Source organism: Pelodiscus sinensis, chromosome 14 (assembly GCF_049634645.1).
Source record: "Pelodiscus sinensis isolate JC-2024 chromosome 14, ASM4963464v1, whole genome shotgun sequence".
Classification (NCBI taxonomy): domain Eukaryota; kingdom Metazoa; phylum Chordata; order Testudines; family Trionychidae; genus Pelodiscus; species Pelodiscus sinensis.
This window is the reverse complement of record NC_134724.1, coordinates 2,282,106-2,308,629: the sequence shown is the minus strand read 5'-3', so window position 1 is coordinate 2,308,629 and position 26,524 is coordinate 2,282,106. Positions and strand designations below refer to the sequence as shown.

The window sequence follows — 26,524 nt, the reverse complement described above, 5'->3', positions numbered from 1 at the left end:
GTCGCAAATGTCTTCTTGGGAGGTCACCATAGCGGTGGGCATAGGCCCCAGCTGGCCCGGCTCTAAGCACAGTGCTGCTCAAATTACCTTGGGGATCGCGACACGATTACAATAAAATATGGAGGTTGTGGATGAAAAGTTGTGCATCACTGCTCTGGTCCATAGTGTTATGTCTGTGGTAGAGTATGGAGTTCCATGAGCAATTGTAGATCGATAATTCTTAAACTTCAGGTAATTGTAGTCTTAACATCTAATTATGGTGATTTTAAAAGCAGAAGGGTGAAATTGATGTAGTACATTCTAGCCATGTGGATTTTTCTACATAGCTGAAATATGTTTCCAGTCTGAATATACGGCGTCATTAGACTGTCCTCCAGTTCTCAGAAGGTGGTGGAAGGCAATAGTACTTACAGGCTAACGTCGTACTTGCTAGCTGTCTCTTCACATGCTTTCTAGAGGACATATACTTTTCTAGAGAAGTGTAAATGCTCAAGACCCAAGCTAACTTCAGTTAAAGTCTGAAATGTAATGCGTATTGACTTGAGCCCTAGAAAGTAAGTGGCTGTTTAAGATTGAACTGCTGTGGAAACTAAGAGTAACTTGCTTCAGAGGGGTGGCCAAGTTAGTCTGTAACAGGAAAAACTTAAACAACAAATAGTCTAGTAGCACTTTAAAGACTAACAAAATATGTAGGTGGTATTATGAACTTTTGTGGGCACAAACCACTCCTTCAGATGAAGTCTCACTTCACTTCACAACTAAACTCTCGTGATGGAAAATAATTCAGCACTAGCTTATCCTTTCTTTAAAAGACAACTGAATTTCTATTGTTTGGGCCAATAGACAATGTTCATAAGGTAAGATGAATTTTTCATCACAAAAAAATCTGCAAGAGGCATTTGTAGGTGCTCAAATGCTAATTTAGTAGGTGCCACCTTGCTCAGATGTGAGGTCATTTGACTCTGTGAGAACACAGTCCACTAAACAATTAACTAGTTTCCCATATGCTTGACTTTCTGTTAGAAGCTTTATCTGACATTTAAAATTGTCTGAAATGTGAGGCTTGGTGTACCAATCTGTTTTTAAGGCTCAGACTTTCAGTGCTGCTCTGACACAACCTTGCTGCGTAGAGCGGCTCCAGCAGGGGCCTTAAATTGGTATTTATCAGAGCCTGTGTCTACTCCAGCGACTATACTGATGTAGCTGTGCTGGATGGCCCCATATATAGATATGGCCTTTGTTGACAGAAGGGTGTCTTCTGTTGGTGTAGGAACACCAACCCCCTGGCTATGTCTAGACTGGCATGATTTTCCGCAAATGCTTTTAATGGAAAAGTTTTTCCGTTAAAAGCATTTGCGGAAAAGAGCATCTAGATTGGCACGGACGCTTTTCCGCAAAAGCACTTTTTGCGGAAAAGCATCCGTGCCAATCTAGACACGGTTTTGCGCAAAAAAGCTCCAATCACCATTTTTGCCATAGGGGCTTTTTTGCGCAAAAGTTTTCAGCTGTCTACACTGGCCTGTTTGCACAAAAGCATTTCTAGAAAAGGGTTTTTGCCCGATCGGGAGCAGCATAGCATTTCCGCAAGAACACTGACAATCTTACATGAGATAGTCAGTGTTCTTGTGGAAATTCAAGCGGCCAGTGTAGACAGCTGGCAAGTTTTTCCGCAAAAGCACCTGCTTTTGCAGAAAAACTTGCCAGTCTAGACACAGCCCCTGACTTTAGTTCGCTGTGTTGATGGGAGCCCTCTTTGGAGAGCACCTGAATATGTGAATATCCTGTTCATTTCAGTAGTGACATCATGCATGCCAGTAGTGCATCAACGCTCAGCGCTGATGAGCAGCAATAGATCTGACAAAAGTATGAGTATATATTTTGAAGATCAGGAAAGGCCTGGGTTGCAGTGTGTGTGACTGCAGGTTGGGCATGTAAAGCAGGAGTTGGGAACCTTATTTGTCAGGGGGGCCACTGACCCACAGAAATCAGTTGGGGGCTGCATACAAGTGAGAAGCAGGGGAAAAAACCCTCAGGCTATGTCTACACTAGCATATTTTCTGCCACAAAAACTTGCAATGAGAGACTCACTAGCATGTCACGATGTCATTAGCATATTTTCTGCTGATTCTTTTTCCGCGAGGTGTTTTTGCGTAAAAAGAAGCAGTGTAGCTGCTTCCGTTTTGCACGATAGATCCATATGCCTCTCTGCAGAGGCATAAGGATCTTGCACAAAAAACCCTTTTGCACAAAACGGAAGCGGCTATACTGCTTCTCTTTGCGCAAAAAGAATCGGCAGAAAATATGCTAAAGACATTGTGACTCATGCTAATAATGAGTCCCTCATTAGTGTATTTTCTGCCATAAAGCCTCATTGTGGCTCCTGCATGAGGAGGAAGACACTCCCCACATTCCCCTCGCACACCAGAGCCATGCGGGGGCCCAGCCTAGAAGAGGAACAGCCGGGGGACTGAAGCGCCAGTTCAGGCTCTCCAATGCTGGGCGGCTGGATCCAAGGAAGCTGAGGGCTGCATCTGACCCCCAGGCCTGAGATTCCCCACCCCGGTATAAAGGATTTCACCAGTTTCCACTTTACCACCAATTTCACTGGACCAGTCCACATAGGAGACCCACTTCCTGGACACTACAGTGCAAATAAGTGATGGCCACGTAAATACCATTCTGTACCAGAAACCTACTTGTGGAATAAAGTAAAAGGTTTGGGAATGGGGCTAGTCCCAGGGAGGTGCAGAAACAGGCAAACTATTACTAAATATCTTTTAAACTTTTATTAAAGGACTTCTACATATAAATTATAATTTTATCAATTTTGTACATCTGTAGGCACCAAATAATTATTAGAATGACTAATAGGCAAAATGCAATACAGTAAAGAAAATTCCTTGAGGTTTCTTTAAATTCCAGTAGTTAACAAGGGACCAGAGATTATTAACAGTTACATTTACAGGCAGTCCCCGGGTTACGTACAAGATAGGGACCATAGATTTGTTCTTAAGTTGAATTTGTATGTAAGTCGGAACTGGCGTCCAGATTCAGCCGCTGTTGAAACTGACCAGCAGCGGCTGAATCGGACACGCCTGGGGCAGAGCAGCTGGAGTGCTGCTGGGTTGGTCTGGTAGCGCCGCTCCTCGGTGCCACTGGACCAACCCGGCAGCCCCCCAGCTGTTCTACCCCAGGCGTTGGCAAGAAAAGCCTGGTCTGCTGGGGGGGAGGCGCACTAGCTGCGCGCCCCCCCCCCCCCCCGTTCGCAATTAGGAGTCTGACTTAAGTCAGACCGACGTAACCTAGGGACTGCCTGTACATCAGTCTTACTTATAAGACTAATCATTTATCTAAAACTCTTAGCACTACTACTTAACAATACCTCTAAACAATTTCAGATAACGATACTTACATTTACAGAGACACAAACTACAACAACATATTTGGTATACGTTATGTGTGGTATACGTTGCGCTCTACAGGAACTCATTTGGTTCGCAGAGCAGGAGGTGGCCCTCGGGTGATTAGTCCTCGGACCTGGCTCGTATTCTGCCTTCCGATGTTTATTCAGGATTCCTCAATTTGATACAGGAGAGGAAGCTGTTTTATAGAGAGAGCTTTTGCACACTTCTTGTCTGTTAATTGACAGGAGTAAGGGGGTGAGATGGTTTCCTGTTTTTCCTTTTCTGCCTTATCGGGCAGGGCACAGCCAGCACAAACAGCACAAACTTTACATTAACTTCTCATGTCTGGTTTAGGTTCCTGTTCTTTGCTGATCTTTAAGTTACATAGTGTAAAGTTTTTCCATCAAGGGGAAGTTGACCTGTTGCTTGGATGGCAACACGCGCGAGAGGCCTGGCCAGTAAAGAACCTGATTTCACACTACTGACCACTCTACATTCTATATGCCTCAGGCTTTCATCCAAAGCACATCACACAATCCATTGTCTACAGCTAAGCCCTAAGATACAATATTTGGTCTAATCTCTGAGAGACCTACAAGACCTCTATCGAGCGTTCTTAGAACAACGCTCACCTGGAGAATTGAAGATACAGATTGATAAAGCCAGGCGAACACCCAGAAGTCACCAATCCTTGCTTCTAGACAGCCCCTCAATGTGAAGTGAAATACTTGCCACCGACTTCATGCCCTACAACAGAAACACTAATCCAGGAACCAGGGCCGGATTAAGCGGGGGGGAGGGGACTAGCCGGGCAGCTGCCTGGGGTGCCAGCCTATGGGGGGCGCCTGATGGCAGCTGTAAGGGGGCGGAGGCGCGTGTACGTCACGTGCCTGCTGCCTGGGGCACAGGAATGGCTCGAGCCGGCCCTGCCAGAAACCTGTCTTTGCAATAAACCCTGTTGCCAACTTTGTCCACGCATCTACCTTAGTGAAACCATCACAGGACCTTCAAGGCTCATTCACATGCACATCTTCTAATGTAATATATGCTATCTTCTGCCAGCAGTGCCCCTCGGCCATGCACAGTGGACAACTAGAGCTGTCTTTACACAAAGAATGAATGGACTCAAATCAGACCTCAAGAATGGCAGCATACAGAAAACAGTGGGGGAGCACTTTAGCCTCCCTGGATGCAGTTTCTTTCTTGTAAGTTGCCTTTCTCAGGCAAAAAACCTTTTAAAACCAGACTGCTGTCTTGGCATTCATATGCAAATTTGACACCCTGAAACAAGGTTTAAATAGAAAGGAGCTGTTCTCACATTACAATAGACCATTTTCCATTCAGATACTCTCACCTTCTCATCACTGTTGTTGATGAGCCATATCCATTCTGATTTAATTAGCACTGATGTCACACTCCCATCTCTGTATTCCTTCCTTTTCTGTTTTCTTTTCAGCATCTGAGGAAGTGAGTTGTATCTTACTCTAATTCTAATACATTTGTTAGTCATTAAAATGTTTTCGGACTCTTTGTGTTTTGGTAGAGGCCTACACCTAATAATGAATACAGCTCCAACATGTGGGTGCCTTTATTTTCATTTTCCTAAAAGGGGCTTAACTTTCAACATTTTAGGAAACACTGCTTTGAGATCGGTAATGTTTTAGATGACACTTGTGTCCAAATACAATGCCTGGTTGAGGAACTGTGAAGCTCGATACCAAAGTTCCTTGGCACTAGTGTTGAGACCTATTGAAATGTTCTCTCCAGTACTCATGCATGCTTCAGAACTTCATGTAGGCTTTGCCCCTATAACATACAAAGCTATTTCTGCTATGTATAGGTCATTTAAATATTTTTTTTCTTTGGTAGCGTGCATTTAGCTTCTTGCAACAGACTCTTAGAGCATGTACTAATTACACTAAGGTGCATGAAAAACCAGCCTTTTTTTGTCTTTCTCCACTACAAAGTTTGCCTTTTTTAGTTAAAGCAACATGTATGTAATCCATTTTGTCCTTCATTGTGTACTAGTGCCCTCTACTGGAATGAACACCAAAGCTGTTAAGTGTGGTCACTTTCCTTTGTAGAGACTGCAGCCAGAGGATAAAATATAAATTACTACAGCAAAACAATTGACATTGCTTTTATATTATCTTCTGTGTATCATGAAGGAACATCCAATCATATGAGAGTGCATTTTGTTAATTTTATTTTAAAATGGTGCATTCCGGTTCTAATATTTTAACATTATTTGCGTGCAATTTAAATTAAAAACACATTCCAAACAGCATCTCCGGACAGTTCATAGAGGCAAAATGGGTGGTAATTCTGCCTTGCACGAATTTTGTTCTGAACACTGAAAAAGCTCTTCTGAATTTGAAGAGAAGCTGATTACTAGATGCCAGTAAAAACCAGCACAGCTGCAAAGTCCAAAAACTGCACAGTGCTGCCCTTGTCTGAGGAAAGTCCTGTCTCCACTTCCTAAAGCTGAAGGAGCCTGACAAATGTTGTTCCATGGAAGTGTTAGGGCTAGAGTGGACCTGTTTCAGGTTGGTTTTGTATGGAAACCATCTCTGGAATATTCTTCCTTGTGAGCCTATTTCTCATAAGATATGAGTCTGCAGCTTGAAGAAGTGGAGACTTTGCATAATACAGGCAAGTCTGTTTTCTAATCTGATGTTTCAAACCTTGCAGTACGCTCCAGTTTAACAAAGATGATACTATAAAAGCAAACATACAAGGATTAACATTAAATTCACTGCCTGAAGCTCCAGCCTCAGAAGTCAGGAACATTGAATTATAATTTCCAGATATCTCTAAGATACATGGTTGAGAGAGTCTGATAAGCCTTATTTGAATGCTGATTGAGGGGGGTGGGGGTGGGGTGTGTGTTCGTTCCACACCTGGGGTTGTGTGTGTGCGCCAGATACCCAACTCTAGGGATTCTATTAAATTGTCCATTGGAGTGCATATGTGCAGTAGATCTCCCCATGCTCAAGAGCATGAGGTGCACTGTGGCCTAGCATCTCTCCAGCTCTTTCTTGCTGCCATGCGGTCTGAATTGGAATCGTGTGCCCTCAAGCTTCTCCAGCTTTTAAAATAAAACTTCTCACTAGTATAGATAGTTTCATAGCCTAGTTCATGTACCTGGTGACCCCCAAGGGTGCTGGAACAATTTTTATAGTGGGGGCATTGAGCCATTGAACCAAATTATAAACCCTGTATACAATGTAGTTCACTTCAAGATGGGGGGTGTAGCAGCATCCCTGTCGCCATGGCCTGGTTTATGCCCAAAGTCCAGGGGTTCAAGAACTGCATTTCTTGCCCTTTCTCCTTCATCAACAGCTCTGCCTCTACTCCTTGGATGAGACACGTCTCTTCAAACTGTAACATCCTTGTCATTTCCACCAAGAACTCTCAAAACTCATGAGCTTCACCTAAGGAAACACGTGTTCAAGAAGGAGCTGAGACTCTTCTGATGCAGGCCAGGGAGTCTCACCCTCTCCACCCTCCCAGTACATTGCCCTCAAGTGAGAAGCAGCGCTCCTCCAAGCATGTGCTTTGAAGAAAATTCTTCAATACCTAAACCAAAGGACTAGTCTCAGAGGCAGGCCTGTGGGAAGAGTCCTTGGGTTCTGGTATTGAAGAATAAGGGTCACTCTCTTGGTTACAAGGACAGATCCCTGTCAAGAACTGTCCACAAGAGATGCAAGTCCTTCTCAAGCCTGCTACGGTGGGTGAGCCTTCACGTGTGGACCGGAAGGAACTGACATCACTGAAACCCTCCATGCTGGGGGCTAAAGCATGCAGGAAGAAAGATCTGCTGGTTCTGTCTGGTGACTCCAGCACTAAAACATAAGGATAGTCATCCAGCAAGCCCATCTACAAATGCAGGTTTAGATTTGTCATTGATACCAACTCGTTTGTCTAAAGACCACACACTACCTCCATGTGTGCACTAGAACTGTCATGTCCATTGGGACCCCCCCAGACATCAGTGTATATACAGAGATGTTCCCCAGTGCGGAGTCTGTCTTCCTTATTCTCACTCTCCTCTCCAGCCTGCTGCTCCTGAGAGACCCTTTCTACAATGGGAGATGGTACTAAGGTGCTGTCTCAAGTTGTCTGATCACCAGTCCTCAGGCAGGAGTGCCCAGTATCAGTGGTCCTGCCATTACCAGGAAAGTAGTTTTCTGGTTTGGACGAATCAGATGTGCTGGTTGCTTTTGCATCTCCCCGAACCAGAGCCAAGCCTCCTGACGAGCAGTCAAGGAGTTATGGTCACTATGGTTCCAGATAGAATTTCCCCAGGGACTGTCTTACCAGATACTTTGGGGTTCACAACAAATGGTTTACCCATCTTTCTGGACTTATTGGAGACCATGGGATCCCTATGGTGTAGGACTGGTAGTGTTGTCTTGAACTCTCCTGCCCCCTGGTCCAGCACAGGGGCTGAGGGTAAGGGGTTTGGGATAGGGGAGCTGTTTACCTTGGCCTGTGGCTGACAAGATGGCAAACCCCATCCCTAGCTGGCTACTCCCTTGGTGGTGTGGCTGCCGTCAGTGGTCACTCTGCAGTATAAATGCCTCATCTCCCCCTCCCCCTGCACTTGCTGCTCCCCCCTGAAGACTGAGAGTAGTGTGTTCCTCTGCTCAGCCCCCTCCCTTTCCATGTGACAGAAAACAATAGAATTCTAGGCACATCCGATTTTTTTCTGGCATAACCAAAATCTGACCTTGCTTTAAGTTAGAATACGAGGAAGCTGTATCCCAAATGTGATGGTCCTAGCTCTTACTGTTTAGGAGTTCTTGAACAAATGGACACGCAGACCAAAGGACTCTGACGCACAAATCTCTAAAATACATATATGGATTAATATTAATGTAATAGATACTGAGCAGTTTTGGTGTCATCCATACTTTAAAAACCATATTTAAACTGAATGGTGCTTTTAGTAAATGACAAATGTCAGGGAAAAATTGTGTGTTCTCAAATGTAACTGTACAGGCATCAGCCTTCTGACTTCATCTGCCCTACCATTACTTGATAAGTAATCTTTAACCTTTTAAATTTTTGTGCTATTTGGATAGCCTTTTAGATCAAATGTTTTCCATTACATCATTGCTGCCTTCACTTTGATAACACAGGGACCAAAATAGTACCCTAGTCATCTGGGAACCAGTAGAGTGTTGAAGTTATTGAAAAGTAATCTGCCTGCCCTATCTCAGTTGTTGGGCAAAAATGGAACTGGACAAGGGCAGAAAATGAAGAAGGGGGAGGGGGGGGAGAGAAGGTGGAAATTTGAGGGGAATAAAGTCAAATGTTAGATAGTTCTCTATTAAATATCAAAACTACCTTACAATTTAGTCTCCGTTCCAATAGAACGCTAGCTGCTGTCTCTTTCTCAGCACTGAAAATGGATCGACCATAAAATTCATATGACACAGCAATAAGGATACTGAACCTGACATCTGCTAGCACTGTAGAGATGGTGGTGGGGTTGGAGGGAGGAATACTCGTTTTTCCTAGTATGAAACACAGATTGGTGCTGTCAGTCAAGTGCTGTTCGAATATCACAAAAATCATCAGAAAGGTGCAACAGGAAGCCACAATGACTTCTGCTCCATTTAAAAACGGATGATGGTTCCCAATCTGAGGATGAAAACACCCAGGGTACAACCTGGTTTGCAGACTTTCATGAGGGTGTTGCAAACAATTGTGGGTTTTTATGAGTACCTGGTGATAGCCCTTTAAACTGAACCCTTCTGCTTTTTTAAAAAATTGATTTGACAGCCTACTCCAAATTTTTTTGACATAATCTGATATCTGTAGGAAATGTCATTTTTAGGGAACAACATAAAAATTGTTCATTAACCTAGCTATCCTTTTTGGCATAATATATGAGATCTGGGCGGATTGCTGATACCTTACTGGGGGTACTGACTCTTATGTAGGCTCTTCAGTCTTGGAAAGGTAGAATGCAAGGAACTTGAAGGTAGACAAATTCAGACTGGACATAAGGCATGAATTGACTAATTCACCATTGGAGCAATTTATCAAGGGTCCTGGTGCTGAATTCTCCATCAGACACAACTTTTAAATCAAGGTTGGATGTATTTCCAAAAGCTCTGCTCTAGGAATTAGCTTAAGGAACTTCTCTGACCTGTGTCAGACAGGAGGTCAGAGAGATGATCGCAGTCGTCCCTCTGGTCTTGGAATCAATGAATTTGTGTGCTGCTTTCATTGTTGAGCTATTATTAAAACCAGATTACTCATAGAGCTTCTATCAGCTTATCTTTCTCCGACTCAGCTCTGCCTGCTGCCCAAAATTATTGCTTTACCCTGGTGTGAGACACTGTCACTTTATAAGGAAAAATGTCTCGAGTGTCTTTTTTCTGTAAGAATGTGGAGCTGATTAAATGAGATGCACAATGTTGGGGGTAAAGCTGTATGTCAGGGTCTCACTGTCTGGAATAAAAACAGTTTTTTATTTTGTTTCTTAATGTCACTTTGTAGATGGCATGCAACTATTTTGTAACTGGCTAAGCCATTCCATTGGTATGTTAATGCCACATATTGCTGGCTGAGTGCAGCACCATGTCATGTAATTCCTTAAAGTTTAGAAGGAAATGGCATCCTTCGGAAATCATGTCAGAGCCTGGTCCTGCTCGAGAGAGAGAGCTTGGTGCCGTTGTGATTAGTTCTCTGAAAACATCCACTCAATGTGCAGTAGCAGTCCAAAAATCAAACCAAATGTTAAAAAAGGGATAGAGAATAAGACAGAGAATATCTCATTGCCTCTATATAAATCCATGATACACCCGCATCTTGAATACTGCGTACAGATGTGATCGCCTCATCTCAAAAAAGATACCTTGGTGTTGGAAAAAGTTGAGAAATGGGCAACAAAAATGTTTAGGGGTTTGGAATGGGTCCCATATGAATAGAAATTTAAAAGACTGGGTCTTTTCAGTTGAGAAAAGGGGAAATGGGGGAGGGAGGAATATAGTCTATAAAATCATGACTGGTGTGAAGAAAGTGAACAAGGAAGGTATTTATTTGTTCCCAAAATATAAGAACTATGGGGTGCCAGCTGAAATGAATAGATAGCAGGTTTAAAAGAAACAAAAGGAAGCTTTTCTTCATGCAGTGCACAGTTAACCTGTGGAACTCCTTGCTGGATGATGTTGGGAAGATCAAGACTTTAACAGGGTTCTAAAAAGAACTAGATAAATTCATGGAGGTTAGGTCCATCCATGTTTATTAGCCACAATGGGTAGGAATGGTGTCAGTAGCCTCTGTCAGAGGCTGGGAATGGGTGACAGGGTGGATTATGTGGTGGTTCCCTGTTCGATTCATTCCCTCTGGGGCATCTGACCATGGTGCTGTATTAAGAATAAAGGGATCTAAAATCTTCAAGTTTAAATGCCTGACCTATTGGAGTATCTAAGGAAAGGTCTGACGTCTATCTGGGATGATCTACATGGTGCTTGGTCCTGCTATGAGGGCAGGGGACTGGACTTGATCTCTCAAGGCCCCTTCCAGTTCTAGTGTTCTATGATTGGTCTCCTCACCTCAAAAAAGATATTTTGGTATTAGAAAAGGTTCAGAAAAGAGCAACTAAAATGATTAGGGGTTTGGAACAGATCCCATATGAGGAGAGGCTAAAGAGACTGGGACTCTTCAGTTTAGAAAAGAGGAAACTGAGGGGGGCGGGGATGGGATAGAGGTCTATGAAATCATGAGTAGTATGGAGCGGGTGAATAAGGAAAAGTTATTTACTTGTTCCCATAATATAAGAACTAGAGGACACCAAATGAAGTTAATGGGTAGCAGGTTTAAAACTAATAAAAGAAAGTTCTTCACACAGTGCACAGTCAACCTGTGGAACTCCTTGCCGGAAGAGGCTGTAAAGGCTAGAACTATAACAGAGTTTAAAAAGGAACTAGATACATTCATGGAGGTTAGGTCCATAAAAGGCTATTAGCCAGGGGTAAGGAATGGTGTCCCTGGCCTCTGTTTGTCAGAGGCTGGATGGATGAGAGGAGACAAATTGCTTGATCATTGTCTTCGGCCCACCTCCTCTGGGGCACCTGATGCTGGCCACTTTCGGCAGACAGGATACTGGGCTGGATGGACCTTTGCTGCATCAAAGAAACATAAGAACGGCCATACTGGGTCAGACCAATGTTCTTGTTCATGAGGGCATGCCTTGACAGGCAAAATGGTTCTTTTCAGTTGAATCAGCATGAAGTGGTCTTGATAGCAGCTTTCTATGGCTGAAGAAATAATTTCTCTAGTTTTCTGTCCCTGCAGAAGGTTAAGGGGATATTTGGGATTCACTGACCATTGTTACGAAGAACGACTGTATAAAACTCATTTTACCTTAGTAGTTGGATTCTGATTTTGAAGCAGCTGACATGATACTACTACTAATCCCTCCATTCCAATAAGGAATTGGTGTGGCAACATTGGCAGCTCTCTCTTGGCTTGTGTGTTTTTGTCAGTGGAATGATTAGTGCAGAAAACATGCAAATTGCAGTAGCATGCAGTCACCAGGAATATGAAGTTTGTGGTGAGTAGCCCACTTATACCTTTCAAATAGCCCATCTCTGAGAAACTTCTGAAGGCAGTAACAGAATTAGATTAATGGAATTGATAGCGTGGTTATTAAAATGACTGACTCTATTACTCTCTAGTGTCTTTCAAAATGAATAGTGATCAGTTGCTAGTGTTTCGATTCAAAACGTGAGATGTGGTGATACCCACTTCAGCCTCTTACTACTGTGGTGTGATGTATACCTTCGGAGCATGTTGCCAAAGAACCTGTTCTCCGTGATCACTAACTTCTTCAAGGTCCTAGAGAGCTGTGTAAGCATAAGGCGTCGCAAGATTGAATTTTAGGTTGGATGCTTGCTTGTTAGGTATGGGTATTTCGCGTGCCTCTGAGGAAATGCAAGTTAGTGTTCTGAAACAATTTCTTATTGTTCAGTTGTGTGGATTAATACAATGCACAGTTTAAATGCAGGGGACTGCTTGGATTATGGTTTGGGACTAAAAGGAACCTTGGGATGCAGATGTGAATAAAAGATTCATTTAGTTTAGATTTATTATGTGGCAAGATTGCAAGACCTAGCTTTCTCTGGGTTTCCCAAAATAGAGCCTATATAAAACATAATCAGATCAAAACTAACGAGGACCACCTCCAGTAATAATAATGCCTGCCTCTTATATAGAGCTCAAAATGATTTACAAAGAAAATCTGGTTCACTGCCATTTTATTGATCGGAAAACTGAGGCATGGGGCAAGACATTAAAAGTATCTCCAGTTTCACATACCTTTTAGGCACACATAATGGATCAGACCATTTCTGCTTTGTAAAGCTGATTTTTGTGTGTGTGTGTGTGGGGGGGGGGGTTAGTTTTGGGCTATTGAAACTTGAAGCCTGTAGAGGAATCCTGTAAAAATTATTCCTGGAAAGTAAAGTAAGGCTGTTATAAAAATAAATAAGGATGCCTTTTAGAATTTTAGGGGCTTTTGAGGCGATATTACCCTAGTGTGCTATAATCTTTAAAAATCCACATTCCACTATATGCAGTACCTTAGGGTTTGGGTTTTTTTCTCTTAAACTGTTCCTCCCCGCCTTAAACTTTTGATGGTTGTAAGAAAACATGAAGTGCTTTGTAAGCTGGTTTCTGGTTTTGTTGCTTCAATTTATAAATAAGAAATGCTGCAAAAATGAACATTTTGTTGTAAAGATTTTTTTGAAGGCCACATTTAAAAGACTCGTAGAAGAAAAATGACAATTTAATGGTGCATGATGCAGTAATAAAAATGCCTGTGTGGTAATGTTTAATCCTTTAAAGGAGAGAAAAGAAACACTGTAGTTATCAGCATTCAAAAGGCAAGACACAGGCTTAAATATATGCAAAGCCTTGGAGAGACTGAAGAAATTTACTGACTATATTGCAGAAAGCTTCTGACAGGCGCATCGCATCTTTGAAAGTAAGATTTGAATTATTAAAGCTGTCTTTGTTTATTAAATTAGGCCTCCAGTGAGAAGATTATATGAAGAAATGTCATGCAGACTTGAGCTGAATTGGGCATAATTTGTAATGGGTATTAAAAGTAAATTTACCTTGTTGGACTAGAACAGGGAGTTCATTCAAGTGCTTCAGAAAACTGAAAATTCTAGTTTCAGGTGTACAGGAGATTTGGTATCTGAAGTCTGCTCCTGCATCAAGTAAAATACAACCCTGTTTAAGGAGACCAGTTTATTTGTTAGTGAAGGGTAATCTCTTAAAACCTAGAGACTTGAAGGCAAGCAGTTTAACAGAAGAGTCTTTTTTAATTTTAAATCAGGAATGCAAGGGAAAAAGATGAGAACCAAGGTGTGGGGGGGGGGGGGGGGGGAAGAGGGGATAATTTAAATTGCTACTTTTTGGAAAAAATAACTGAGGAGTTTAACAAATTAAATGAGATCAGTGTAAATGTTTTTGGTTGTGAAAAAATATTTTTACACCTATTTGATTCAAGTATAGCATATATTTGTAATGTTATGCACTTTGTGGTTCATCTTCTGTTCTTAAGAAAGTAGTTTTACTGCATTGTGAAATACTTTTTCTTATTCATGTTCTTTGTTGGACTGTAAGAAATAGACAAAATTGATGAAGTAAGTGGAGAATCTTCACAAATACTGTGGGGCCAGTACAGACAGTGCAAACAAAGTACTTCATAATGTTTCATTTAGGATCTTTGTAAAAAACAAAACTTAATTTCAGGGTTTTAGTTGTTGCCGCTGTCTTCAATGCAGACAGTCATAATTTGTTAGTCATAAACTGGACTCTGCTGTTTTTGTTAGTCTTTCTAAACAAAAAAACTCTATTCCTTTTATGCTGTTTCTCAAGTGGAACACCACCATGGTTTATTTTAAAATTGAATCCTATAAATATGGGATTTAAATCTGAATTCTTCAAAAATGTTTAATGAAAGCCATGAATTTTATGATAGCATGAGGCAGATGTCAGGATTTACTCTTCAATTAGGTAGGATTGTGGTGGGAATAGCAGATTAGACTCTCCTTTGCAGCTGATGCGTTGTCTGGAGGAAGTGACATTTATGCTCTTGATCCTTCAGTGATTCTGCATGTCAAGAACTGAGCCTTGAAATTCGTCAGCAGTGCTGTCTTAAGAGCAGACAGAGCTGAGTAAGAGGATTTTTACAGACAGAAAATTTTAAGTGCAAAACAGCAGGTGCTTAACTATATTTTTTCTTTTTTTCCTAGGAGATTGGAAAGGAAAATTGTAGGTGATTATTTGAAACTAATGAGTATTAGAAATTTTGAAATCTGAGATGCACTAGAGTTTAGAGACCTTCGTTTGATTAAGGTAAGATTATCTTAAAGCCCCTTTCATCTTTCCCCTTTCATCTTTCTGCTTAATGTTTGTTTAACTTCTATCTAATTGGAGATTCTGTAGTGTAATGCATTTAAAATGTACTTTGCACTCATAGCATTTAAATGGTTAATGTTCATTCAATTTAATAACTTTCAGCTGCAAAGGGCAGATGGGTCTATGCCTACATAAGGTGGTGTCTTGATAACTGGGTTCTGTTTGCGCAGAGGAGGGAAGGCAGACTACTTATCATGAGGAATAAACAGTGTGATTATAATACCTTTATTCACAGGAGGATCTGGGTGGTTGTTTTTATCTTACAGTGGAGGGTCTATCATTCAGATTGGGTTAAATTAGCTCAGTAACTAAAAGGAGTTGCAGGGGAGAGGAAGTGTTTTAGAGATGTTAGTTCTATATAATAAACCAATGAAACATGAGGTCAGGTTAGCAGCAGTTCAGTAATTTTATGTTGCCATGATAACCTAAGTGCTAAATGCATATTTATCTTGAACTATTTAAATTTTTTGCTAGCTGTCCTTTTTTCTTTATAAGATATATGTTAGATAAAAACGAGTAGTAATATACTGCCTCTTTGTTTCAGAATAAGAATGAAGCATTGCATATTTGTACTAATATAACTAGGTTTTTGGGCAATAGCTCTTTTTACCATAAAATACATTTTGACAAACTAAATCTAGCTTGGTTAGAAGTGTGTGCATGTAATGTATATTATCAGGAACATACTTAATTATAACTAAGTATCCTTCTGATATTTCTCATGGTGGAGTTGTATTTAAACTGTTTCCTTGCAACTGTGTGGTGTAGTTAGCCTCACACAATTTTAGAAAACCAAATTGCAAAGGAGGAAAATCAAAATTAGAGGCCATCAAACCTTGTCTGAACTTCTGGTGATCCTGTGAGAGATTTTGGCTGTTAAAAATTTGAAATTCGAAGTTTTATATTAAAGAAATATTTTAATCATATGTCTAATAAAGAATAACCCTTTTTATGTCTAAGGAAATAGAAAGCTATTAACGTTTTTTCTTTAAAATGTAACTCCATCTAATGAGTTTATATGGCTTATGTAAGGTACTTACTGTGTATCTCAAAGTAACCTGAGCATAACTTCCTATGTTCATAACCTATATTGAGCTATGTGATCTGTCATTAATGAGCTGCAAGAATGTCAGATAAAAGAGAGTTTGTCTTATTTTTTTAATTTGTAAATGATAGCAGGGAATAACAGTTGAACTGTTTAAATGGATACTCTGTTCAGGTGGTGGCAGAATGTTACATAACCAGAGAGAAAAATTTCTTCCTTTCAGAATAGTGCTAGTGTATAAAGCATCCATTTTGTGTTAAGAGTATTGTGCATCGTTCCCTCTGTGCAATTTCTCAATGTAAAGGAATGCAGCAGATCTCGTTTGGAGTTCTTTTATCAATCACTTCACATGTATAGCATCCCATCAGTTTACTATATTCACTACTAAGTCAGCCTCTGACTTTCAGAAAAATTTGTTTGATTTGTCAAAGTAATCATACCCCCCCAAACCAACTTAACTGATTGCAGAATATGCTTTTTTATTACCTTCCAGGCAATAGAACTTGACTATTTTGGGAGGAAATAAAGTTTTGCTGTTGGGTTTTAAATATATATCCTCTTAAACATGCTTGGCAATCTGCTTATGCAGCCATGATGAGTTTTATATTTAAATTGGAATGATTTTTCTTGGGATGAAAGTGCTTGCAGATGTGAATTGTGAGGGTAGATGAAATTATGCGGTGAGCACTGATGACAATCTACAAAGCTTTAATGTGTGAATGTAGTCGAAGCATTATCCGTATTTAGAAGCGTTCTGGAAAGAATCCTGGAGAAATTGAGATTCCTGTCTTGAGCGTGCGTCTTTGAGCGATGGATGGGGTAGAACAGTAGTATGAAGGAGCAGCTAATGATTATTTTGCTATTGCTATAGATATTTCCAGAAGCAAATTCCCCTAAGTTGAGTATTGGTTTAAAAAAATAAAACTTGTGTGCGCGTGGGGTGGGGGCAATGAGTTTGTATAATCCTGGTCTTGCATAGAAACCATTTTTCTCTTCATTATTCAGGTTTTAAAGTTTGCTATGTTGCCATATTAAGTTACATTGAATCAGTTAATACAATAAAGGGGAAAATCAAGGTTTCTTGATAAATTTTGTCAGTTGTACAGTGACTGAAGTTGGATGACTTAACTGAAAAGTAAATTTTATGACCAAAACACTTGGTGTTATCTCCAATTTAAGGCGGGTGGGCAGATCAGAACGTGGAGACCCAAGTTAAGCTCTTTGGGGCAGGAGACCCACTATGCTTTTAGTACAGTGGTCAGCACAATGGGGCCCTGACCATGTTTGGAGCTTTTGGGTTCCTTGCAATATTTATAGGACTTTTAAAAAGCCTAAGCTAGGGGGAGAGGTGGATATGCTGCAGAGTAGGGATAGTGTCCAGAGTGACCTGTATAAATTGGAGGTTTGGGCTAAAAGAAATCTGATGAGGTTCAACAAGGACAAGTGTTACCTAAGATGCATGCCCAGGCTGTGGTGTTTGAACACGTTACAGGTGGGGAAAGTGGGGGCTCAGCCGAGCAGCTCTCTGTTGTCTCCAACTCCCCAGGACTGCGTGGTTGGCTGCCCAGTTGCTCCTGGGGCGGGGCCGCATGGTGAGCAGCTGTCCTGTGTGCTGGAGCCGGGCTGCGGGGCGGCTGCTCTGAGGGCTGGGGCTGTGAAGTGGCTGTCTCCAACCACTGTGCCCCGGCCCCAGGAGCAGCTGCACCGCAGCTCCAGCTCTGGCAGCCACGTGGCCCGCCCCAGGACCAGCCTTCCTCAGAGCCGGAGCTGCAGCCAAGGCTGTGTGGTGCCTGCCCAGCTGCTCCTGGGATGGGCCTTGTGGCAGCTTCCCTCTGCCCCAGGCAAGGACTCGCAGCCAGCCCAGGAGGGAGCAGCCTGGGGCATCTCCTACCCTGCACACCAGCTACCCTGGGAGCAGCAGGTCTCACCTTCTCCCCAATGGGGGGGAGGGAGCGCTGCCTGGGAGCAGAGCTTGGGGTCCCAGCAAGGTCTCTGCTGGGCAAAAGACAGGACTATGCAGCACTTTAAAGTCCTGTTTTTTGTTTCAGCAAGACCAGACTAACACGGCTACATCTCTTTTACTGTTCTGCCGGGCAAGGCTCTCGGGAAGCAGCACTCCTGGTGGGTGCCACAGTGGCAAACATCCGAACATGCGCATGTGACCTCAGTGTTGGTGCCCAAGACAAAACACTCAGCTCATGGGTGGAAAATCTTAGCGGGAACACTGAGTACTAGTGTCACATTGCCCTGGGCTAGTACTTGAATGGGGTAGTGAGGTGTTCTCAACGTGGGCAGCACAAAAGCCATTTTATAGATTGCAGCGTGACTAATGAGTAACCAACCCTAATGCACTCATTTGTCAGAAGAAGGGTATTGTTAGAATGTAAGCCTAGGCCAGTGCAGGCACTAATAGGATACCTGGAATCCAAACAAAAAGGAGCAGCATGCAACCTTTCCGTGGGCTTTTACAGCTGTCAAAAGATAGCTGCGAGTTTTCAAATGTTAAATATAGAAGGTGTTTAAAAAAAAAAAAAAGAAGAAACCTCTAAAAGATCCAAGGAAGAGATCACTATTTATTTTGCAATAAACTTGGTTTGCAAGGCAGTAGCTTTAGCACACACGTTTATAAAATCCCCTCATAGACAGTAGTGGCCATCCATGCAAAAGGAGCATGAATTTTTAGTCCCTGGTGTTACCTAATATGCACGCTCAGGCTGGGGTTTGAACACATCGCAGGTGTGCCTGCACGTGCTTTGTGTGTGCCTTACAGAATTTGAATGCTGCCGTCAGCTGTGTGGGATTATCTGCACCCTCTGCCCACTTTGGTATGCCAAAGTTGGAAAATTTGGTCTTGAAAATTATTTCGGGTCTTTCTGTGTAGAGAAGTGCATTTGTCTATTTGGCCTTGTGTGCACTGGTGGCTGTGCACAAGGTGCGTATATGTACTAGCGTTGTAAAACTCGGTTGAATATAATGTTTAATCAGTTAACCGATTAAACAAGTGTGGGGGGGATAAGGGTGATGCTTACTGGCTCACCATTCGTATCCCTAGTATATACATGCCCGAATGAAAAGCTGGCTGCGTTGACACTGTAGTGTGGAGGTAAAAGCCTATGACAGGCAGAGGCAGTGAGGCAAGACACTGTTAGTAGTACATGACACTGCTAACAATACCATTGTAAACATGGGAGGCCTAACTCTCGGCTTTGGGTGTGTACTCTACTCACCTGAGTAGAGCCTCGCTGTCTACCCTATTTATACCCATTCTGGATGACGGACAGTGTATGTACTGTATGCGCCACCATAAATGTAGAACATAGCAAGAGAAGGGAGCAAAGCTGATTTCAGCTTCCCAGCCGATAATTATATGGAAATATATACCAAATAAAGGTCAGTCTGCACAGCTGCTCAGGTTTCTGCAAATGGCCAAAGCAAAAACGTTTCCTTGTTTATTTCAAGCTCTCTTGCTCCTCTAATGCTGAAAACAGACTGAGGCATGTTGCATGTATCGTTAAAGCTGGAGCTACAGTAAGACAATCCTTGCTACCAGTTGCAGATCTTTCAATAAATCTTTTATCCTCTGTTCTGCGGAGTTTCTGGGAAAGCATCAGGCTGTTCAAATCAATGAGTAAAAACACAAGTCAGATGAAGGCAGAATAACAAAGCTGATTCTTTCTGTCCTCTTGCCTTCCATTTGTAGGCTCGACTAACAGTTTTTTCAATTGCAAGTTTTGTGACTATTTTAGGAAATAAAGTAAAAGAATGCCTGATATAAAATAGTGTGGTAGAGACATAAAGAAGGAGAAATTGCTTCCTATTTTTGGTTAATGATCTGTGTGCAGATCATTGTAGAAGTGTGAGAGGCTATTTTTTGTTGGCTACATCAAGTCTTACTTTCTCTGTTTTAACTAAGGAACTGGAATGGGGAGCTGTCTTTTGATATCAATCCATAGAATGGCATGTATAAATCTATAACTGCAAGCTTTTCTCCTAAGTGTTCATCAGAAGATTGTGACACTAGTATTGCCTGCCCTCCCCAAAAGGACAATTTTAAACACCGGCTAAAAGTCTCTCCTCTTAATTGTGCACTTGCCTGAAAGGATCTCAATTGTAAGTAAGGGCAGTCTCTTCTGTATGCTACATGAAATTCCTAGCATGCGGGCTTTTAAGAGCACCCCAAAATTTGTTATGGTATGAATAACCTGCTATAGTTGTGTAAATAAAATAAATTAATGGAGATTGCCTGTCTCCTAGAACTGGAAGGGACCTTGAAATTCATTGAGTCCAGTCCCCTGCCTTCACAGCAGGACCAAGTACTATCCCTGACAAATTTTTGCCCCAGATGGCCTCCTGAAGGATTGAACTCACAACCCTGGGTTTAGCAGGCCAATGCTCAAACCACTGAGCTATCCCTCCCCTCCTAATGTACCTTGTAAGTTGTTACTAGAGGACTCTATGGACAAGACTGCATAATTTTAATATAAGAACAGGCATGGGAAAATCCTCTAGTTTTATTGATAAAGAATCTGGCTCTTGCTCTTTGTTTAAAGGAATGCACCTGTCTGCTTTCAACTCAAAACACTGCTGCCATGGTTAGCTGCTGTAGCAACGTTACTTCTGTGTTCTATTGCTACTGATTCTGTTGCCATTTATCTCAAGAGTTAATATTCTGTTGAGTCTTGTGAGAAAATTATCATCTGGAAGGGTATACAGAGTCTAAATCTACTTCAGCTGAGGCAGGAGGAGGCAAGATTCAGTGGAAATCTATAATGGCGCAGTCTGGTTCCCACTGCATGCTTTCATATGACATTATAGGATCAGGGTCTGCCTCTGAAGCAGCCTCTGGACGAAGATTCCTTTCAAGCTGCAGCTCAGCCCTAGAGCAATAATTTTTTGTCCCTTTTTGCCTATTCAAGTTCAGAGTGAGTATGGGAGATCTCTCTCTTCTGCATCTAAAGGTATGGCTGAGATTTTTAAACTAATGTTGTGCCCAGCAGTACACACGTACTTTTAAGAGATTTTTTTTTTTGCTAATCTGTGGCATGTCCAATCCTTTGTCTTTCACATAAAATTATTGCATAGTATGAGTGAATTTTGTTTATATCTATAGCCAGGTCTTTAGAGCAGTGGGTTTAAGTCTTAGCCTTATCTGAAGGTACATAACAATCGTCTTAAAAATGTAATCCTGGAAACTATCTTGTGTAAATGCATCCAGAATGTATTCCCTTCCTTGATCTGTTATCAGAGAGGAATGCTCGTCAGGAGATGGAAGGCTAGAGATTTTTTTTAATTGGCTCAATTCAAAACAAAGTCTAGCATTTCTTATTAAACTAGCTTTTGGGCTGTGGCATATTTTTAATACATTTCTTTAATGAATTGCTTTAACATGTGAAATCTATATCCCTTGCTCTCTTGCATAGCAAGTTAATGCAGAAAAGCAGATAATTTAGACTAAACTGATTTTTTTAGATAAGCTTAGTCTATTTTATACTTGAAAGAGTTTGTCTGTTCAGGAACTCCTCCTAAAAGGTAAAAGCTAGGACCACCAAATTTGGTGTGCAGCTTCCTCTTACCACTTCAAGTAAGGTCGGGGTTTGGTTGAGCCAGGACAATGGGATGTGCCTGGAATGGGATTGCGTCTCATAAAACCATTCAGAAAAGACAATCACTAGGCAGATGAAAGGGGCTCGCTGGAGCATGCCTCCCTCCCCCATCTGGGACTGCCCCAGCCCCAAGTCCCCTATGCCCCAGGCACTCTTAAAGAAGGTTGGGGGGGGGGGGAGAGCTGAAGCTCCTCTACCCCCGAGTTGGAAGGGGACATTGCTGGCTGTTACCCCTCACTCCCTGTCCAAGGGGAAGTGCACAATTTGCCTTAACTCTGGCTGGGATGTGCAGGGACAGATGAACCTGGACCTGCCCCAGCGGGGGAACATGCACCCCTCCTTGGGCTGTGCCCACTCGAGCACAGCCCCAAGCCGCTGGGGATGTCCTCTCTACCCGGGGCAGCCTGCATACTGAACCTCCCCATCCCCATCCCCATCCCCCATCCCAGGGCAATGCCTGAAATGAAGAAAAAACTTGAGTTAAGGACCCGAGCAGCACCAGGTAAATCTTGTAACTAATCTTAGTGGATTCAGCAATATAACTGCTTAGATTTATTTTTTTGCTTGAATTTCCTCTTTTTAACACAGATCTTTTTATTGGGTTTTCTTTCCTGATAAAGAGCCCCACGCAGTCACATATTTTTCAGGTATCTGAAAAGGTGTCCTAAGGAAGAGGGAGAAAAATTGTTCTCCTTGGCCTCTCAGGATAGGACAAGAGGCAGTGGACTTAAACTGCAAGGGAGGTTTAGGTTGGACATTAGGAAAAACTTCCTACCTGTCAGGATGGTTAAACACTGGAATAAATTGCCTAGGGACGTTGTAGAATCTCCATCTCTGGAGATCGTTAAGAGCAGGTTAGATAGACATCTATCAGGGATGGTCTAGACCAGCGGTTCCCAACCTTTTCCAGATGGGAACCCATTTTGACAATTCAGGAAGACTTGGTGACCCAGGGCAATTCAAAAATGGGAGGAGGAAGGGGAGGGCAGAACCACCTGGAGAGACACTTGGTGACTCTTTTGAAATGTAATGGTGGCCCATATTTGGGTCTCGACCCATAAGTTGGGAAACCCTGGTCTAGACAGTACTGGATCCTACCGTGAGGGCAGGGGACTGGACTCGATGACCTCTCGAGGTCCCTTCCAGTTCTAGTGGTGTTTGATTCTATGATATAGCATTGTAGGTATTTTTTTGCATAGGAAGGCTAGTTTGGTTACTTAGAGCAGAAAAATACCTAAACTAACAAGTATTTGAAACCTTATGTTCATGTTAGGAAAACAAAGTTGATCCATATGTTCTTTTTGGCCAAATGCCTCTGTAAATCAGTCAGGAGAATAACTGTATCCAAGTATTACAAGAAAGCATTTGATGCAATTTATTTGTTGCATTTTAAATATCTTGGTAAGCAGTGCCTAATCAAACGGATAGTTTTTGGTTTGGGATGTGATTATTTGGACTGATATACTAAGACTAGTGCAATATGTCACATGTAGCGGAGGCTTAATTGATGAGAGTTGTCTGAAGATATTGCAGTTCTTCATAATTGGTTTTCCCCTTCTATAAATGAAAATCTGTAAAGCTTAAATGTTAGTAGAAATAGGAAGATGCAGCCCCTGGCATCTTTCTTAGAAGAGGAATATTGTATCAGCGTCTCGTCTGGCACATTTGCTAATTGGTGTGTGTGTGTGTGTGTGTGTGTGTGTGTGTGTGTGTGTGTGTGTGTGTGTGTGTGTGTGTGTGTGTGTGTGTGTGTGTGTGTGTGTGTGTGTGTGTAGACCAGTACTTGACTTGTCTAATGGTGTTAAATAGATGCTGAACCTTTAAAACACATTTATTGTAATTTGATGCTAACTTCAGCTAGAACTAAAATTCTTTCAGATCTAATTAATCTGTCTGTAGCTCTGTGCCTTGACTTTCATTTGAAAACTTTTATGCTGACAAAGACACTTGGCCTACCCATCCTGGAATGGTGTTGGAACCTACATAGAATAAAAGGGTGAGCTGACATTTTCAAATTAGAAATCCTCGGAGCAAGCAAACTGGAGCAAAAGGTTTATATTGGACTCTTTGGATCCAAGTTCTTGGATCTGGACTTCCAACATTCCGATCATCTGAAGAAGTGGTTTGTGCCCAGGAAAGTTCATGATACCATCTACATGTTTTGTTAGTCTTTAAAGTGCTACTAAACTATTAGTCTGTAACAGGAAAAACGTAAACAAAAAACTCGGCTACCCGTCTGAATGTTTTTAAAGTAACTTCTATTGTTGAATCTGCGGTTCCTGAAAATGAGCGAGCATAGTACATGCTAGGTAAATTGTTACAAAATTTCACAGAATGCTGTAAACTGTTCTGCCAATAAACTAATTTTATAGTAGATCAATAGTTTCCATTTGTAGAGTGATTTAACACAGTCTTTAGTTGAATAGCTCTTTTGCCTGAAGTAATGCTACATGATCAAGATGAATGTGTAGATATAGTATCCTTGTCAGTTTCAACACATTTTTCTTTATATGCTCTCATTAGATTAATGACCCTATTGTAGGATGCATGTAAATGTGTCGATAGAGCAATCATTATGAATTTGTTTCTAGTATATTTATGATATTTTTGAAGCTTGCAAATCAGTAAATATTGATACAAAAAGTACTCTTCACTTACATCGGAAACTGAGATTCAGGTGATCAATTCTTTATTCAGTTGAACCGTAAAAGATATCTGGATTTCAGCCTTGGTCTGAGTGAAATCTCACTTACTTGACAGAGCGCCTGCTCTCTAGCACATATATTTTGGATGCAAGCTATTCATAGGTTCAGAGATGGTAATTTTAATGGTCCGCAGCTCTTACCTTTGGCTGTGATCTCGTCAGCTTTTTCAAAAAAGGCAGTTACTCAATGTCGTCATATGAGAACCAAAAAAACTTCATCTTTGTTGCATTATTTGCATATAATGTTCCTTCTTACCTACCTGTTAATGCCCATCTGTTTCCTGTTTTGGGGTTTCTAGTACAATAAAAATGCCACCTCTCCAGAGATCTAGATTCTCCTGAAGCATGGTTGTTTTTTTTTAAAGCAACTCTATCAGTAGTCATAATGATTGTACCTCATCCATTTGACCTGTGATGACAACCCATTGCATGCCTGTATTGTGCTTACAGGTATGAAAACTGTTTTTATCACAATGTACACCATCCTCCAGTTCCCAGTAAACATGTAATATATTATCTGTATCAGTAGAGAAATTGAACAGTACTGAGGATATTCTATCGTCTTCAGAGAAGTTACTTCATCCACTCTGTCACATATTGGCTGTAAGACACACGTTGTAGCTACTTAATCCATCTTTCCCATGTGGCTAAAAGACTCCTTCAAAAACAGATAAGTACCTTTGGGCCTGTCCAGGCCATTAAAATACATCAGATAGCAGGGACCACAGTTGCTGAGAGATGCCCTAGACAAGTAGCTAAAATTCCATGATTTTCATGTTATCGGTGACGTCTTGTATGCCGTTTTTTATAGATTTGAACAGGAGTGTGTGTCAGAGTTGGTCCTATTTCAAGAAACTTTAAATCTAAACTGTCTGGTTTCTGAACTTGACTGAGGTATGAATTAAAGCTGTTGGCAAATATGTATATTCAACCCTAATTTAACTGAACCAAGTAGTTTTTCCTGGTAAATAACTTGATACAAACAAAAAAACACCACAGCCTTAAGCATTTAGTACTGAACTTTGGTTTGAATGGGTTATGTATCTTCATAATTTAAACAAACACAATGCAGGAGGTGGGGGGGAGGAAGGGTATAACTTACAGATGTACTACACTTGAAACTCTGTGCTCTTCAGTGTATGTTTGCTGCCTTAAAAATTGACTATTTTAATTTTTGACATGGTACTGTGCAAGATTTGTCTTTGCCTCAACTCAGTACCATTTGAAAGTTGAAAAGCTTGATGGTGAATATATTTAGCTGAGGAAAATACCTTTTCTCTTTGAGTAGTTTCTTAAATTCATCTGTTATGGTAAACATGTCTCTTTGGGTGAAGAAAAACAATGAAATACTCAGGCATTTAAAACTAATGTACTATTTGAAAGTTCTGCAGAATATCTCCTGTTACAGAGATCTGGAATCTCTACCTTGCTAGTCCAGGCATGTTTAATCACTGCACTGTGAATATTGTAATAAAACAAAGCTTCCAGACATGCAGAAGTAAGCATTCTGTTGCCAGTTTAAAATTGGGAATGCTTTTAATTATTCCCGAGACCTATACAATTAGTGCAAAAGCAAATCTTTATCCTAATGTAAAATCAATAAAAATAATGCAATTTGTATCTAGTCAGGTGCTTTAGGAATTGTTAATGCAAAAAGTGTTCTTCCTTGATTTAGCAGCAACAGGGCTTCTAATAAATCCAAATCAAAGACTTCAGACTAAAAAATGTAATTTTAATTGATTCATTTTTCCCCAAGAGACTATTGCCAGTATGACTCTTAAAATGCAAATTGCATAGAAGAGACATTTTACTGAAACAGTTGTAAATAATGCCTCTTTAAAAAAAAAAAAGTTTAATTGAATTTTTATTGTAAAGTCAATTTGATTAGTGATCTTCAGTAATTATTTCAGTTCAGTTAAATATTTATGGGTTTTGTGCTGTTGGCGAAGGCATGATTGGATCCCAGAGAGGTTACACGGAACATCTTAAGCTTTGGGTTTGCTTTTGTAGCCGCTTCTGAAGCAGCAAAAGTCCTTGTTTTTTTTCAAGGAAATGAGTGTCCATTTTGGTGAAAATTTGTCTCTTTAGAAAATGTTCACATTGATATGATAGTCACACATTGAAAATCAAATGTATTTAATTTGACAGCTATCATAAGCCTATAAGGTTTATAGTTAGCTTCACATTTTCCATGGCTGTGAAAGCTTGCCTTTTCTCTGGCAAAAATGTAACAGTTTCATTTGTAGTTCAGGAGAAAGGTTTAATATGAAGTAATTTACATATCAGAGGCAAATTCATAAAGCTAAAAATATTACATTAC

General features: G+C 41.2%; 1 protein-coding gene across 4 annotated transcripts in view; it reads left to right on the top strand.

Annotated features, from left to right (window-relative positions):
* Nucleotides 1-26,524, top strand: part of GLCE (glucuronic acid epimerase) — a 115,078-nt gene that overhangs the window by 32,385 nt on the left and 56,169 nt on the right. For 3 of the 4 annotated variants that reach the window (XM_075896834.1, XM_075896833.1, XM_025189202.2), the window contains exon 2: nucleotides 14,687-14,789. The gene's annotated coding sequence lies outside the window, so the exon portion shown is untranslated. Of the gene's footprint in view, nucleotides 1-13,386; nucleotides 13,408-14,686; nucleotides 14,790-26,524 lie in introns of those variants that run through there. The other variant, XM_006132085.4, reaches the window with a different exon arrangement.